This window comes from Malus sylvestris, chromosome 11 (assembly GCF_916048215.2).
Source record: "Malus sylvestris chromosome 11, drMalSylv7.2, whole genome shotgun sequence".
Classification (NCBI taxonomy): domain Eukaryota; kingdom Viridiplantae; phylum Streptophyta; class Magnoliopsida; order Rosales; family Rosaceae; genus Malus; species Malus sylvestris.
The window spans coordinates 23755803-23775393 of NC_062270.1; positions in this window are offsets into that span (position 1 = coordinate 23755803).

The following is a 19591-nucleotide window of genomic DNA, read 5'->3' on the forward strand; positions in this document are numbered from 1 at the left end:
GAATTATTAGTCATTAAGTTGTCATACAACTTAAGTCAATGGGCTTGACGTTCGAAGCCCATTGGGCCTTGAGGCCCAAAACTAACCCGAGGTCTTTAACGAACTTTATTCGTTTGATTAATTAACATATTAATTAATCCTTGCCCTAAATAATTAAACCATTTAATTATCCTTACTCATCTCCGTTGTTTCTTCAATCTCTACCTTACACGGTGTATGATCCATTAGGTTCCTTTTAGCGAGTCTGTGGGCGATTAGAACTCTTTCAAATCGATTGTGAATTGAAACTTACTTTCAATTCTCCCTTTAGTGATTATACACGTTTAGCACTTCCACAAACCATGAGTGACACCTAGCAGTATGTCATGGTTACCTAAGCTAATCAGAAGAGGTGGAGAACCTATTCAGTTTAGGATTACAATACAATACGGTCTTTCTCTAATACAATACTCTTGACCACATTGTTTGGTTTGATAGTTTATTCATGTCTACTATCCAATGTGATTTGGAACAATTTCCTAAATCTCATTCATACTCTGGCCAGAGATTCTTAATCATTTCATATAGTATTCTCCCTCAAACAATTTAAAGGTTAGAGATCCCTTGTTGTGCATTCACTTGCATGTGGACACCCTCTGACGGAGTGACTTTGACATAGTCAAAGATCAAGGACCTAACCACAGGACAACTATGATGCCTCAGGTCAAAGGACTACTTTGCATTATCCCAACCATGAGTTCTCATGTGACATGAGTATGAGAACTCCTTCTTGATCGTGTTCAGTGGACTCATTCTCTATTGAGCACCTACATGCTTGTCTTGGTGTCAATCACACCAATGACTCGAGACCAGTCACTCTCCCTAAGAGAAGACATAGCACATACTGATCTTAACGGACTGTCAATGCCCAATTGGCAATCCTATGATCAGGAACGTTTAGGATATGTATACGAAAGAGAATGGTCTCATGAATCTAACTTCTTTTAATGGCATTCTCTCAATTACATATTCCTTGGACTTATCGTTTAAGCATATAACATTTATATGAGACGGCTTCAAACAATAATCTTTGCCCTTTATATTAAACTATATTAGTTTAACATGTGAAATGTCTGTAAAGTATCATCATATGATTGGTTTTAGGGCACATTTCCAACACTTTTGACACCCAATAAGCTTTTGATCTTCTGAGTACTCATTCTTGTTAGTAAGTATATGTGCTATCCTATTCTTAGTATTTGATTCCTTTCATGAGATCTGTCCAAAAATTTCTTTTGTTTGTAATTGAATTATGTGTGAGAATATCTTGCTTTCCATTACATAACCTCACTCACATATACTTGTTGAGAGCAAGCCCTAGGAATTAAGTGAAAGAGTGATTCTATGAGATTAGAGTTGAGACGAATCTTATCTTCCTTGCTTGAGCTTGTAACTTAGTAACAGGTTAAATTTGAGCTAGAGCACCTCACTAACATGCAGATTTGTTCGCTGGAAAGGTAAAGTCAAAGTTAGGAATGTAAGGCATAGTTGAGCTTTGATTCTTATTATCTTGTTTCAAAAGTGCTCTAATCATTGTTTTGTAGGTTGTTTCAGACGTTTATGGGTACCATCACTGTTAAACCTTCAGGAGACATAACTCCTCCTACTAGGGATGCATAGAGGTTTAAAGGCTTGATGATAACTCATATATTTCATACATTTATACCATCCATTCCTAGTCTTTTTGTGATACTTTTGTGTTAAACTGGTTGTGTTTTACTCTCTTTTGTGTTAATGCGCAGTTAATTGTATTTTAGAGCCATTTGAGGGTAATTAAGGCAAAATGGTGCTGAAAGTGGAGAATTGAATAAGGATTATGATGTAGAGAGAGATTCAAAGTGTACAATAGAATATGGAGATGAATATGAACCTTTGTTGGAAGTATGCCCACAAAGCCACTCATTTGATGTAATAGCTTTTGGAATACTTATTGTATTAAACTATTATATGTTTAATGAAGGGCAAAGCTTATTGTTAATCACTAATTATTGTATCATGTGTTTAAGCAATAAGAGAATCCAAGGAATGTATTTGATCTAAGAGAGAAGTGATTTAAGTAAGTTAGATTAACGAGACCTTTCTCTTATGTTCATTCCTAAAACGTTCCTAGCCATAGGATTGTCAATTGGGCATTGACAATCCGCTAAGGTTAGTATGTGTTATGTCAACTCAAGCAAGAGTATGACTAGTCTCAAGTCATTTAGTGTTGGACACTAAGACAAACACATAGGTGCTTGAAAGAGTAATCGAGTACACTGAACAACGATCAAAAGAGAGTTCGAACATACATGTCATGTAAGAACTCGTAAGTTGCAATATGCAAAGTAGTCATTTGACCTGAGGCATCATAGATGTCTAATGGTTAGGTCCTTGATCTTTGATCATGTCAAAGGCATTCCATTGAGAGTGTCCACGGCATTGTTGGGGTTAAGCTATCTAGTCATGTAGGCATATGAATGCATAACAAGGGATCTCTAACATTCCATGGTAGAAGGAGAATACTCTAAGATATGATTCAAGAGTCTTTGGCCAAAGCATATGAATATGACTTAGGAAGTTTGTTCCAAATCATATTTAATTGAATCATATAGAGAAGTATCACATTGGATAGTAGACATGAAACAAACTATCACTCAAACAATGTGATTAAGAGTATTGTATTAGAGAAAGACCGTATTGCGTTGTAGTTGTAACTGGATAGGTTCTCCAACCACTTCTACTTAGCTTGGGTAACCATGACATGCTGCTAGGTGTCACTAATGGTTTGTGGAAGCCCTGAAGATTAGCAAAAACTAATCTTAATCAAAGGGAGAATTGAAATGTAGTTTCAATTCATAATCGATCGTTAAGAGTAACAATCGCCCACTGCCTCGCTAATTGGAACCTAATGGATCGTACACCAAGTAAAGATGAAAGTGAAGAAATATAAATGAGATGGATAAGCAATTAAATGGTTTAATTGAGAATGGTCAAGATTAATTAATTAGTTAATTAATTTTACGAAAGGTTCGTATTGGGCTTTTAAGTTAGTTTTGGGCTTCGGGGTCCAAAAGGTTTTGGTCCACTAGGCCCATTATGTTTAAGTTGTATGACAACTAAAACAAATATGGGCAAATAGCCAAATCACTTAAGATGGCCGGCCATAGCAAGTGTAGTGGGAAGTTTTGCTTAATTGCAAGTTTGCCACTCACCTAAGAAAAGAGATATAAAAGCATCTTTATAGCTTTTACCTCATTTAGGGTTTTTTTTTTTAGGCAAAGAGGTGAAACACTTTCTCTCTTTTTCTCAACAAGGAGGCCAGCCACTTAGAGAGGAGATAGCTAGCAATCTTTTCTTCTCTAAGTCATCCATTTCATCTTCACACCTCATCCTTGGTGTGGAGAGTTAGAGACACCAAACCTTTGGTGTTTTTGGAGATCCTTTCCTCACATCCTCAAGGAGCAAAGGAGCATAAAAATGGAAGGAAATCACAAGGAAGATCCAAGGAGCTAGGAGGTGACTTGAAGGCCCTCCACTTGGGTGAATCCCTTGTGTAAACAAGGATGAGCTTCAAGGGTAATGAATCTCTAAAACCTTCTTTCTCTTTAATGTTGTTAAAGAGTCTCTTGGTTCACCATGCACTAGGCTTTGAAAGTCATGGGTTTTAGAATTGCTTTTGAATGCATGCCTACTTTAATGTGTTAATAGTTTGCATATGTGTTCAAATATTCTCACATGTTCTTAGCTAGGAAAAAATTTTTCCTTCAAGTGGTATCAGAGCCTAGGTCTAGTTTATGGTGAATCCTTTTGGGTTTTGTGATTTTCATGATTTGTGATTTAAATGTTGTAAATGTTACAAGCTTTGTTCTTGCTTTTGAATATAAATTTTGCTTGAAAATTTAGCATCTCGAATGTTGTAGATGTAGTTTATTTAAGCATGAATATTGGAATTAAAATTTGGTGCCATGTATGTTGTGAAATTCGGCCAAATCCATAGGGTGGATTTTTGGGTTCATGTTTGTCTTGTTAAAAGAGTTGTAAAGTGACTTTTGGAACCCCTAAGTACCCTAGGATGTTAACCCTCTTTTGTGTAGTGAAAAATTGAGTTTTATTGTGTGAAAACATTCATGGAGCTCTTATGAGTTTTCATGTATGTTCTTCAATGTTCTTGAGTTTCTTACCAAGAACAAAAGGGTTTGGAGTTTTGATTCAAAAATGTTTGGTGTTTTCATAAAGTTTTGGTTTATTTTTTATGGATGATGGATTATTGGTGAGGGATGATAAATGCCATTAATGTTTCACAAAACATTTTCTTACAACCTATACCCATCACCTTTATCCTCACTTACCTATCCACTTGCATAGAACACTTTCAAACTTTGAATTTTTCACCAAAGCCTCCCCCTTCCCTTTTCACTTCCAAAACCGGCCACCCCTTAGTGGGGGTATTTTTGGGGCTTTCATGCAATTACATAAAGTTTTGATACTTTTGTGTATTTGCACTTTGCCCCAAAAGTTTGCGTTTTTTACGTTAAGGCCCAAAAACTCTAAAGGACAAATTGTTTTGCTCCTTTAATGATGTTTTTATTATTGTTAAAATTTTGGGTTCTAGTTGTAATTACATGAAGTTGTGGACTCTTGTTTTTTTACAAAGTGACCCCAAAAGTTTATGTTTATTGAATAATGGCCCAATTGTTGAGGTCATTGTTTTTTGGCCCAAATAAGATGAGAACAAAATGGTTTTGTCTCTTTAATGAGAATTGGATTTTCATTTCATTTAGTTCCATTTAAATCAATTCTATGAATCCGAAAACCAATTGTTTAAGTTGCTTTCTTAGTTAATGTGATTGATTAAGAAAAGGGTGATTATGAACCAAAGGCCTCGATAATTGAGCTATGTGATTGGCCGTTTTACATTATGAATGTTTGAGTTTAGTAGTTTAGATTTGAATGTAATTTGATTAGTTCAAATTTGTTGTAAATGGACATAAGTCCATCAAATGTGTTGTAAAAGGGCATAAGCCCTTCTCTTTATTTCTTGTATTCCTTTTTGTTTATATGTATGCAAATTGGAATAGTTGGGTCCAACGCCCAATAGGAAGAAACGGTTTAATTAGATTAAACGCGTAACTAAAATCAACAACAATCTACCTTAAACCCAAGGTCCAACACAAGGCTCGTGTTGGATCAAATCAAACGGTTCATAATCATCCTAAGACCTAATATGACTATATAGTCCATATAAGGATGCAAAGCATTCGTTAGTAGTTCCATATAGTCTCGCTTGTTTCATCGAAATGGTGGGAGTATTATATACTACTAATTCATATTAACTTGGACCAATGGTTGTGATAGGCCCAAGTTCTTTTAATAAGATTAAAATAAAATTGATGTAGCCCAACACTACTCCCTCAACAAAACGAATATTAAGTTGATAAACGAGAGATGTTTTGAACATCTCTTCGTAGGCCTTCCACCATGGTGGGCTCCAATCGTTTGTGACTCCTACAATGAAGGAAAAATTTTGTCCTAGCTAAGAACAAGTATGAACATTTGAATACACATGCAAGCTATCAACACTTTAAAGTAGGCATGCATCCAAAAACAATTCATAAAACCCATGACTTTCAAAGCCTAGTATATGGTGAACCAAAATAAACTCTTTAACAAAATTAAAGAGAAGTAAAGATTTAGTGATTCTTTACCCTTGAAGCTCATCCTTGTTTACACAAGGGATTCACCCAAGTGGAGGGCCTTCAAGTCACCTCCAAGCTCCTTGAATCCTCCTTGTGTTTTCCTCCCTTTAGTGCTCCTTTGATGATTAGAGGAAAAAGGATTTGTTCTCCAAAAACATCAAAAGCTTGATGTCTCTAAGTCTCTTCACCAAGGTTGTATATTGTGAAGATGATATGGATGACTTAGAGAGATTTTAGATGCTAGTAAAAATCCTCTAAGTGGCCGGCCTCTATGTAGAAAAAGAGAGAAAATGTTTCAACCAATTTCTATTAGAAAACCCTTAATGAGAAAATTGCTATAAAGTTGCTTTTATAACATTTTCTTTGGTGAGTGGCAAACTTGTAATTAAGCAAGCTTGCCCATTCACCCTAATGGCCGGCCTCTCCTTGTTATTGGGCTAATTTGCCCATTTTGTTTTAGTTGTCATACAACTTAAACATAATGGGCCTTGTGGACCAAAACACTTTTGGGCCCCGAAACCCAAAACCAACATATAAGCCCAATACGAACCTTTCGTATAATTAATTAACCAATTAATTAATCTTGACCATTCTTCAATTAAACCATTTAATTGCTTATCCATTTCATATAATTTCTTCACTAACATCCTTATGTGGTGTGCGATCCATTAGGTTCCAATTAGCGAGGCAGTGGACGATGTTACTCTTAACGATCGATTGTGAATTGAAACCACATTTCAATTCTCCCTTAAGATTAGTGCTTGCTAATCTTCAGGGCTTCCACAAACCATGAGTGACACCTAGCAGCATATCATGGTTATCCAAGCTAAGTAGAATTGGTTGGAGAACCTATCCAGTTACAACTACAATGCAATACGGTCCTTCTCTAATACAATACTCTTAATCACATTGTTTAAGTGATAGTTTGTTTCATGTCTACTATCCAATGTGATACTTTCCTATATGATTCCTTTGAATATGATTTGGAACATACTTCCTAAGTCATATTCATATGCTTTGGCCAAAGACTTTGGAATCATATCTTAGAGTATTCTCCTTCCACCATGGAAGGTTAGAGATCCCTTGTTGTGCATTCATATGCCTACATGACTAGATAGCTTGACCCCAACAATGCCGTGGACAATCCGAAGGAATGCCATTGACATGATCAAAGATCAAGGACCTAACCATTAGACATCTATGATGCCTCAGGTCAAAGGACTACTTTGCATATTGCAACTTTAGAGTTCATACATGACATGTATGTTCGAACTCTCTTTTGATCGACGTTCAGTGTACTCGATTACTCTTTCGAGCACCTATGTGTTTGTCTCAGTGTCCAACACCAAATGACTTGAGACTAGTTCATACTCACGTTTGAGTCAACATAACACATACTAACCTTAGCGGATTGTCAATGCCCAATTGGCAATCCTATGGCTAGGAACGTTTTAGGAATGAACATAAGAGAGAGGTCTCGATAATCTAACTCATTAGATCACTTCTCTCTTAGAACAAATACATTCCTTGGATTCCCTTATTGCTTAAACACATGATACAATAAATAGTGATTAACAATAAGCTTTGCCCTTCATTAAACATATAAAAGTTTAATACAATAAGTATTCCAAAAAGCTATTACATCAAATGAGTGGCTTTGTGAGCATACTTCCAACAATCTCCCACTTGCACTCAAAGCCATCTTCCCATGTATCTAATACCCATCTTATCCATATGACGATCAAGCTGGATTTGAGACATTGGCTTTGTCAGTGGATCTGCTACGTTATCGGCTGAGGCAACTTTGAGGATGTTGACTTTCCCCTCGGCAGCATATCTTCTAATGATATTAAAGCGCCTATCAAAATGCTTGTTCTTTTGATGTGCCCTGGGTTCCTTGGCTTGAGCTATCGCCCCACTATTATCACAGTACAAAGTTACTGGTGATGTAATGGTTGGAACCACTCCAAGTTCAGTAATGAACTTCTTCATCCAGAACGCTTCTTTGCCGGCTTCAGCTGTAGCGACATATTCAGCCTCTGTCGTGGAATCAGCAATTACACTTTGCTTCTTGCTTTTCCAACTGACAGCCCCACCATTCAGAGTGAATACATATCCGGAGTTGGAACTTCTATCATCGACGTCAGATTGGAAATCTGCGTCTGTATAGCCTTCCACTCGCAACTCTGATGCTCCTCCATATACGAGGAACATGTCCTTAGTTCTTCTTAAGTACTTAAGGACCGTCTTGACAGTTGCCCAGTGTTCTAATCCTGGGTTAGTAATGCTCACAGCATATGCGATATCAGGCCTTGTGCATATCATGGCATACATGAGACTTCCTATGGCTGAAGCATAAGGAATTCTACTCATGTGCCTTATCTCTTCAGGAGTCTTAGGTTCCATGGACTTAGAAAGGTGAATTCCATGTCTTACAGGAAGAAAACCTTTCTTACATTGTTCCATCTCGAACCTACTTAGCACCTTATCAATGTACATAGATTGGGATAATCCAATTAATTTTCTGGATCTATCACGATAGAGCTTTATCCCAAGTACATAAGATGCATCTCCTAAATCTTTCATGTGGAAGGTTTTGGACAACCACACTTTTACAGAAGAAAGTATTGCAGTGTCATTCCCGAATAGTAATATGTCATCTACATATAACACTAGGAATACAACTGCATCCCCAACGACTTTTTGATAAACACAATTTTCGTCTTCGTTTTGAGTAAAACCAAACGTTTTGATTTCAGTGTCGAAACGAATGTTCCAACTCCTGGAGGCTTGCTTGAGTCCATAAATGGACCTTTGAAGCTTGCATACCTTAGTCTTTTCAAACTTGGACACGAAACCTTCGGGTTGAGTCATATAGAGCTCTTCCTCTAGGTAGCCGTTCAGAAAGGCCGTCTTCACGTCCATTTGCCAGATCTCATAATCATGGTACGCAGCTATAGCAAGCAAAATCCGAATGGACTTAATCATGGCTACAGGAGAGAAAGTTTCTTCATAGTCAATCCCTTCTCTTTGCCTGTAACCCTTGGCTACCAATCTAGCCTTATAAGTCTCCACGTTCCCATCAACGCCTATCTTCCTCTTGAAGACCCATTTGTTTCCAACTGGTACAATACCTTCTTGAGGGTCTACAAGAGTCCAGACCTGATTTTGATACATGGAATCCATCTCGGATTTCATGGCCTCTTGCCATCTCTTTGAATCAATGTCGGACATTGCTTCAGTGTAGTCTCTAGGGCCTCCTTTGTTTCATTGTCACCCAGAAGGTACAATTCATCAAAGTCATTGTCTAAGCCATACCTCTTAGGTGGCTTACTAACCCGTTCAGATCTACGTGGAGCCAGGGGTTCAGGAACAGGGTTGTCAATATGTCTAGTGCTTGTTTGTGGTTCATTATTAATCTCATTAATTTCCATCTGTTTGCTTATAGTCCCTTTGAGAACGAATTCGTCCTCTAGAAACTTAGCAGTTCTGGCGACAAAGACTTTCTGGTCGTCAGGATGGTAGAACTCATATCCCATAGTTTCTTTAGGATATCCCACAAAATAGCATCTTACTGATCTCGCTTCAAGCTTAGTAGCTTCAAGCTTCTTGACATATGCTTCACAACCCCAAATCTTAATGTGTTTAAGACTTGGCTTTCTTCCATGCCATATCTCATAGGGCGTTTGTGAAACTGATTTGGAAGGTACTCTATTAAGCAAGTAAGCTGCTGTATATAGAGCGTATCCCCAGAATGTTACTGGTAGATCAGCAGAACTCATCATAGAACGAACCATGTTCATCAAGGTTCGATTTCTCCTTTCAGAAACTCCATTGAGTTGTGGAGTTCCCGGTGGAGTCCACTGTGATATTATTCCACACTCTTTGAGGTAATCTAGGAACTCGTTACTCAGATATTCACCCCCTCGATCTGATCTTAGGATCTTTATCTGTTTCCCAGTTTGCTTCTCAACTTCGTTCTTGAATTCTTTGAACCTTTCAAAGGATTCTGACTTGTACTTCATAAGATACACATAGCCAAACCGAGAGTGATCGTCGGTGAATGTGATATAGTAGGAGAAGCCTCCTCTCGACGTAGTAGACATAGGTCCACATACGTCAGTGTGGATTAACCCTAGAATTTCAGTGGCACGCTCTCCTTTTCCAGTAAATGGAGATTTGGTCATTTTCCCTTTCAAGCAACATTCACAAGTACCCATCCGGTCATTACCTAATGGGTGGATGTATCCGTCTTTCGACATCTTGTGAATCTTTTCAAGGTTCACATGTCCAAGTTTAAGATGCCACATCTTTTCTTGGTTAACTTCTTCTCTAGCCCTTTTGGGTTTTGAGGTATTCCTGCTCGCAATACAGTGCATCCCACTATTCGTCTCTAGGTGAAAAAGTCCCTCTATCATATTACCATGAGAGATAATACGACCGTTCAAGTATAAAGTGCAACTCATTTTGTCAAACAATACTGAGTGCCCATCTTGTAAAAGCTTAGAGATGGAAATCAAATTCTTTATACATGAAGGAAAATATAAACAATTTTTAAGTTCCAGGACTTCCCCAGATGGTAGGTTAAGCATGTAGGTGCCTATTGCTTTTGCAGAGATTTTAGTGCCGTTCCCAACTCGCACAACCATCTCATTATTGCGCAGTGATTTGCTCCCCACTAGTCCCTGCATCGTATTACAGATATGTTGACTAGCGCCTGAATCAAATATCCAGGAACTGGAGCTCACTGTAAAAGCACTCTCTATGACAGAAATAGTCTCTTCAAAAGTTCGTGTCATAAGGCTCGCAATGCGCACCCTGTATTTCTTCTTCCAACGTTCATCCTTTCCACAATGAAAGCATGTTCCTTTGGATTTCTTTGCCTTCTTCTTATGCAACCTTTTCCTTATGTTTGCATTCTCACTCCCACTGTCTATTTTGAAACCTTTTTCAAATTTACAGCACATGTCAATCATCTCTTTCAAAGAATGATCGAATCTATTCACTTTATAGTTTACAATAAACTTAGTGAAATCATCCGAGAGAGATGCAAGGAAAAAATCTTGGGCCATTTTCCCATCGATGGAAGTTCCTAAACTTTTAAGATCTTTAAATATCTTTTCCATCTTTTGTCCATGTTTATGGACCGATGTCCCCATTGCCATTTTGGCATTCATTAGACTACAAACATTTGAGAATCGTACATTACTAGTCTCAATGTCATGCATCTTATGCAAACTTTCAACCATGGCACAAGAAGTGTCCATGTGCTTATGTAGCTTCATAAGCTCCTTACTAAGTGAAGTGAGGATTAAGCATTTGGCTTGTAAGTCGTCCTCATAGTGTCTAACATAGTTTTGACACTCCTCCTTTGAAGCTAATTTCGTAGGAGGTACATGAGGAGGGGATTGCTTAAGCACATACAATATGTCTTTCACCTTTGAGACATTCTCAATGTGGCGATACCAAGCAAGGAAGCGTTGGCCCTTAAGGCTATTTTTGTCAAGTATAATGGTGGGTATAATTTTAGGCATGTCGTTCACTACATAACATAACAGAAATCGCATTAGATTGTTCGTTTAAAACTATTTGATTGGGTCTTTGAATCAAATAGTACCACCCACTATTTTTGGCAAATTCCACATCCCTCAATAGAATTTGAGAGTTATATTGAACTCTTAGCGGGTTATGGGAGACTCACCATTACCAAGCCCACCTCACGATGATACGATGTTGGCTAGCAAAAATAATGATGAGAGAATAACGCATTATTCATTTACAACTTTTGTAATTACCCATCCGTTTGGCCTCTAGAGAATGTTGCCTCACGATGATACGATGTCGGCTTCATTGCACTTAGTTAAGTTATTCCCACCATGCTTAGTTTGTATAGGGGTTCAAGAATAGCCTCACGATGATACGATGTCGGCTATCCTCGTTGCCTACATTCACCTCATCATATGTATATGAATTCCTCCTGGATGTAAGCACATGCTTTGTACTTCCCCATGATAGGGTGAAGCCGGTGCATGAGTCACAAACGCTTGGAACCCACCACGGTGGAAGGCCTACGAAGAGATGTTCAAAACATCTCTCGCTTATCAACTTAATATTTGATTTGAGGGAGTAGTTTTGGGCTACATCAAAACATTTTAATCATATTAAAAGAACTTGGGCCTATCACAACTATTGGTCCAAGTCAATATGATTTAGTAGCATATAATACTCCCACTGTTTCGTTGAAACAAGCGAGACTATATGGAACTACTAACGAATGCATTGCATCCTCATATGGACTATATAGTCATATTAGGTTTTAGGATGATTATGAACCGTTTGATTTGATCCAACACGAGCCTTGTGTTGGACCTTGGGTTTAAGGTAGATAGTTGTTGATTTTAGTTACGCGTTTAATCCAATTAACCCGTTATTTCCTATTGGGCGTTGGACCCAACTATTCCACTTTGCATACATATAAACAAAAAGGAATACATGAAATAATAATAAGGGCTTATGCCCTTTTACAACATAAATCAAATGATGGACTTATGTCCATTTACAACAATTGAATTAATCAAATTACATTCAAACCTATACTACTAAAACCCAAACATTCATAATGTATATCGGCCAATCACATAGCTCAATTATCGTGGCCTTTGGTTCATAATCACCCTTTTCTCAATTAATCACATTAACTAAGAAAGCAACTTAAACAATTGGTTTTTGGATCCATAGAATTGATTTAAATGGAACTAAATAGAATGAAAATCCAATTCTCATTAAAGAGACAAAACAATTTTGTTCTCATTTTATTTGGGCCAAAAGGAAACTATGACCACAACAATTGGGCCATAATGCAAATACAAAAAACTTTTGGGGTCACTTTGTATAAACACAATAGTCCACAACTTCATGTAAATACAACTAGATCCCAAAATTTTAATAATGTAAAAACATCATTAAAGGATCAAAACAATTTGTCCTTTAGAGTTTTAGGGCCTAAACGTAAAAACGTAAACTTTTGGGCCAAAATGCAAAAAACACAAAAGTATCAAAACTTTATGTTAATTGCACAAAAGGCCCCAAAAGGACCCCCACTAGGGGTGGCCGGCCATTTAATGAAAAATTGAAAAAATTTCTAAAAAGTTTTTGCAAGTTGATTTTATTAGGTGAGGTTAAAGGTGAAGGTGATGGTTTGTAAGAAAGACTTAAAGTTTATGACAAAACAATAAAACATTTCATCACATCTCACCAATAACATCACCCATCAAATAATAAATCAATAATATACCAAAACTTTATGAAAAACATAAAATTTTTGAATCAAAACTTCAAAACTTTATGTTCTTGGCAAGAACACCAAGATCAATGAAGAACACCATGAAAACTCATAATAGTTCCATGGATGTTTTCATTCACCAAAACTCAATTTTTCACCTCTCAAAAGAGGGCTAATATCCTAGGGTACTTAGGGGTTCCAAAAGTCACCTTAAAACCATTTTAACAAGACAAACATGAACCCAAAAAATCACCCTAAGGATTTGGCCGAATTTCCCAAAACTCATGGCACCAAATTTTAGTTCCAATATTCATGCTTAAATGAAATACATCTACAACATTTGAGATGCTAAATTTTGTAGCAAAATTTATATATTAGCTTGTAACATTTACAACATTTAAATCACAAAATATGAACATCACAAAACCCAAAAGGATTCACCATACACTAGGCCTAGGCTCTGATACCACTTGAAGGAAAAATTTTGTCCTAGCTAAGAACAAGTATGAACATTTGAATACACATGCAAGCTATCAACACTTTAAAGTAGGCATGCATCCAAAAACAATTCATAAAACCCATGACTTTCAAAGCCTAGTATATGGTGAACCAAAATAAACTCTTTAACAAAATTAAAGAGAAGTAAAGATTTAGTGATTCTTTACCCTTGAAGCTCATCCTTGTTTACACAAGGGATTCACCCAAGTGGAGGGCCTTCAAGTCACCTCCAAGCTCCTTGAATCCTCCTTGTGTTTTCCTCCCTTTAGTGCTCCTTTGATGATTAGAGGAAAAAGGATTTGTTCTCCAAAAACATCAAAAGCTTGATGTCTCTAAGTCTCTTCACCAAGGTTGTATATTGTGAAGATGATATGGATGACTTAGAGAGATTTTAGATGCTAGTAAAAATCCTCTAAGTGGCCGGCCTCTATGTAGAAAAAGAGAGAAAATGTTTCAACCAATTTCTATTAGAAAACCCTTAATGAGAAAATTGCTATAAAGTTGCTTTTATAACATTTTCTTTGGTGAGTGGCAAACTTGTAATTAAGCAAGCTTGCCCATTCACCCTAATGGCCGGCCTCTCCTTGTTATTGGGCTAATTTGCCCATTTTGTTTTAGTTGTCATACAACTTAAACATAATGGGCCTTGTGGACCAAAACACTTTTCGGCCCCGAAACCCAAAACCAACATATAAGCCCAATACGAACCTTTCGTATAATTAATTAACCAATTAATTAATCTTGACCATTCTTCAATTAAACCATTTAATTGCTTATCCATTTCATATAATTTCTTCACTAACATCCTTATGTGGTGTGCGATCCATTAGGTTCCAATTAGCGAGGCAGTGGGCGATGTTACTCTTAACGATCGATTGTGAATTGAAACCACATTTCAATTCTCCCTTAAGATTAGTGCTTGCTAATCTTCAGGGCTTCCACAAACCATGAGTGACACCTAGCAGCATATCATGGTTATCCAAGCTAAGTAGAATTGGTTGGAGAACCTATCCAGTTACAACTACAATGCAATACGGTCCTTCTCTAATACAATACTCTTAATCACATTGTTTAAGTGATAGTTTGTTTCATGTCTACTATCCAATGTGATACTTTCCTATATGATTCCTTTGAATATGATTTGGAACATACTTCCTAAGTCATATTCATATGCTTTGGCCAAAGACTTTGGAATCATATCTTAGAGTATTCTCCTTCCACCATGGAAGGTTAGAGATCCCTTGTTGTGCATTCATATGCCTACATGACTAGATAGCTTGACCCCAACAATGCCGTGGACAATCCGAAGGAATGCCATTGACATGATCAAAGATCAAGGACCTAACCATTAGACATCTATGATGCCTCAGGTCAAAGGACTACTTTGCATATTGCAACTTTAGAGTTCATACATGACATGTATGTTCGAACTCTCTTTTGATCGACGTTCAGTGTACTCGATTACTCTTTCGAGCACCTATGTGTTTGTCTCAGTGTCCAACACCAAATGACTTGAGACTAGTTCATACTCACGTTTGAGTCAACATAACACATACTAACCTTAGCGGATTGTCAATGCCCAATTGGCAATCCTATGGCTAGGAACGTTTTAGGAATGAACATAAGAGAGAGGTCTCGATAATCTAACTCATTAGATCACTTCTCTCTTAGAACAAATACATTCCTTGGATTCCCTTATTGCTTAAACACATGATACAATAAATAGTGATTAACAATAAGCTTTGCCCTTCATTAAACATATAAAAGTTTAATACAATAAGTATTCCAAAAAGCTATTACATCAAATGAGTGGCTTTGTGGGCATACTTCCAACATACAACGGCTTCACCCTATCATGGGGGAGTTCAAAGTATGTGCTTACATTCAGGTGGAGTCCATATATACATACATGATGTAGTGAGGTAGGCAACGAGGATGGCCGACATCATATCATTGTGAGGCTATTCTTGAACCCCTACACAAACTAGCATGGTGGGAATAACTTAACTAAGTGCAATGGTGCCAACATCATATCATTGTGAGGCATCATTCTCTAGAGGCCTAACAAGATGGGTAATTACAAGAGTTGTAAATGATTAAAGCGTTATTCTCTCATCTTTATTTTTGCTAACCAACATCGTATCATCGTGAGGTGGGCTTGGTAATGGTGAGTCTCCCATACCCCGCTAAGAGTTCAACACAACTCTCGAATTCCATTGAGGGATGTGGAATTTGCCAAAAATAATGGGTGGTACTATTTGATTTAAGACCCAATCAAGTAGTTTTAAAATTAACAATCTAATATGATTTCTGTTATGTTATGTAGTTAACGACATGCCTAAAATTACACCCACCATTATACTTGACATAAGGGGCCCTTAAGGGCCAACGTTTCCTTGCTTGGTATCGCCACATTGAGAATGTCTCAAAGGTGAAAGACATATTGTATGTGCTTAAGCAATCCATTCCTCATGTACCTCCTACGAAACTAGCTTCAAAGGAGGAGTGTCAAAATTATGATAGACACTATGAGGATGACTTACAAGCCAAATGCTTAATCCTCACTTCACTTAGTGAGGAGCTTATGAAGCTACATGAGCACATGGACACTTCTTGTGCCATGGTTGAAAGTTTGCATAAGATGCATGACATTGAGACTAGTAATATACAATTATCAAATGTTTGCAGTCTATTGAATGCCAAAATGGCAAAGGGGACATCGGTTCATAAACATGGACAAAAGATGGAAAGGAGCTTTCAAGATCTTGAAAATTTAGGAACTTCCATCGATGGGAAAATGGCCTAAGATTTTTTCCTTGCATCTCTCTCGGATGATTTCACCAAGTTTATTGTAAACTATAAAGTGAATAGATTCAATCATACTTTTACCGAAATGATTGACATGTGCTGTAAGTTTGAACAAGGTTTCAAAAAGGACAGTGGGAGTGAGAATGCAATCACAAGGAAAAGGTTGCATAAGAAGAAGGCAAGAAAATCCAAAGGAACATGCTTTCATTGTGGAAAGGATGAACGTTGGAAGAAGAAATACAGGGTGCGTATTGCGAGCCTTATGACACGAGCTTTTGAAGGGACTATTTCTGTCATTGAGAGTGCTTTTATAATGAGCTCCAATTCCTGGATATTTGATTCAGGCGCTAGTCAACATATCTGCAATTCGTTGCAAGGACTAACAGGGAGCAGGACATTGCACAATGGGGAGATTATTGTGCGAGTTGGGAACATCACTAAGATCTCTGCTAAAGCAATAGGCACCTACATGCTTAAACTGCCTTCTGGGGATGTCTTGGAACTTAAAAATTGTTTATATTTTCCTTCATGTGTAAAGAATGTTGGAAATGTGCCCTAAAACCAATCATATGATGATACTTTATGGACATTTCACAAGTTAAACTAACGTAGTTTAAATATAAAGGGCAAAGATTATTGTTTGAGCCGTCTGATATAAATGTTATATGATTAAACGATAAGTCCAAGGAATATGTGATTGGGAGAATGCAATCTAAAGAAGTTAGATTCATGAGACTATTCTTTTGTAGACACATCCTAAACGTTCCTGATCATAGGATTGCCAATTGGGCATTGACAGTCCGTTAAGATCAGTACGTGATGTGTCTTCTCTTAGGGAGAGTGACTAGTCTCGAGTCATTGGTGTGTGTGGCATCAAGAAAAGTACGTAGGTGCTTAATAGAGAATGAGTTCACTGAACACGATCAACGAAGAGTTCTCATATTCATGTCACATGAGAACTCATGGTTGGGATAATGCAAAGTAGTCATTTGACCTGAGGCATCATAGTTGTGTTGTGGTTAAGTCCTTGATCTTTGATTATGTCAAAGTCACTCCATCATGAGGGTGTCCACGGCATAGTTGGGGTTAAGCCACTTAGCTATGGAGGCAAGTGAATGCGCAACAAGGGATCTCTAACCTTCAAATGGTTTGGGGAAGAATACTCTATGATATGATTGAAAATCTCTGATCAGAGTATGAATGAGATTTAGGAAGGCGTTCCAAATCACATTCAAGGTAATCATATAAGCACACGAATCACATTGGATAGTAGACATGAATAAACTATCAAACCAAACAATGTGGTCAAGAGTATTGTATTAGAGAAAGACCGTATTGCATTTGTAATCCTAAACTGAATAGGTTCTCCACCTCTTCTGATTAGCTTGGGTAACCATGATATGCTGCTAGGTGTCACTCATGGTTTGTGGAAGCCCTAAACGTGTATAATCACTAAAGGGAGAATTGAAAGTAAGTTTCAATTCACAATCAATTTGAAATGGTTTTAATCGCCCACTGCCTCGCTAAAAGGAACCTAATGGATCGTACACCGTGTAAGGTGGAGATTGAAGAAACAATGGAGATGAGTAAGAATAATTAAATGGTTTAATTATTTAATAATTTATGGCAAGGATTAATTAATATGTTAATTAATCAAACGAATAAAGTTCGTTAAAAGACCAAGGGTTAGTTTTGGGCCTCAAGGCCCAATGGACTTCGAACGTCAAGCCCATTGACTTAAGTTGTATGACAACTTAATTCACAAAGGCCCAAAAGCCCAATAAAACCCTTATGGCCGGCCATGTTAGAGAGAATGGCTTTTTGGTTCTTTAGGTCACTTATTTGAAGGGACTATATAAAGGACTTTATAGCCTAAATTCATTAAGGGTTTATTTTGGAGAAAATTGGAGAGAACATGTCTCTCCCTTTTCTCTCTAGGAGGCCGGCACCCTTGGAGGGTGTAGCTAGCAATCCTACTACTCCAAGGTCACTCATTTCTTCTCCAATCTAACCTTGGTGTGGAGACTTAGATGTTCTCTATTTTGAGAACTTGGAGAAACCTTTTCATTCATCCAAATCCATAGATCTAAGATGCAAGGATGAAGGCCCTCTCTTTGGGTGATTAGCCTTTGCTTATACAAAGAGGAATCTACAAAGGTATAATTTCTCAACTCACTTTGATTTGAGTTGAGTCTTGGTTCACCAATCTACTAGGCTTTGAATTTCATGGTTAATGTTTTGTTTTTAAGTGCATGCAAGCATGATTCTGCCGTTTAATTGTTAATAGCATGCTATAGATGTTGCTTAAATGAACATGTTTTCACAAAATCATCCTTCAAAGAATTTGATTTCTATCTCTACGCTTTTACGAGATGGGCATTCAGTATTGTTTGACAAAATGAGTTGCACCTTATACTTGAACGGTCGTATTATCTCTCATGGTAATATGATAAAGGGACTTTTTCACCTAGAGACAAGTAGTGGGATGCACTGTATTGAAAGCGGGAATACCTCAAAACCCAAAAGGGCTAGAGAAGAAGTTAACCAAGAAAAGATGTGGCATCTTAAACTTGGACATGTGAACCTTGATAAGATTCGCAAGATGTCGAAAGACGGATATTTCCGCCCATTAGGTAATGACCAAATGGGTACTTATGAATGTTGCTTAAAATGGAAGATGACCAAATCTCCATTCACTGGGAAAGGAGAGCGTGCCACTGAAATTCTAGGGTTAATCAACACTGACGTATATGGACCTATGTCTACTACGTCGAGAAAAGGCTTCTCCTACTATATCACATTCATCGACGATCACTCTCGGTTTGGCTATGTGTATCTTATGAAGTACAAGTCAGAATCCTTTGAAAGGTTCAAAGAATTCAGGAATGAAGTTGAGAAGCAAACTGGGAAACAGATAAAGATCCTAAGATCATATCGAGGGGGAGAGTATCTAAGCACCGAGCTCCTAGATTATCTCAAAGAGTGTGGAATAATATCACAGTGGACTCCACCGGGAACTCCTCAACTTAATGGAGTTTCTGAAAGGAGAAATCGAACTTTGATGAACATGGTTCGTTCTATGACGAGTTCCGCCAATCTACCAGTAACATTATGGGGATACGCTCTATATACAGCAGCTTACTTGCTTAATAGAGTACCTTCCAAGTCAGTTTCACAGACGCCCTATGAGATATGGCATGGAAGAAAGCCAAGTCTTAATCACATTAAGATTTGAAGCAAGATCAGTTAGGTGCTATTTTGTGGGATATCCTAGAGAAACAATGGGATA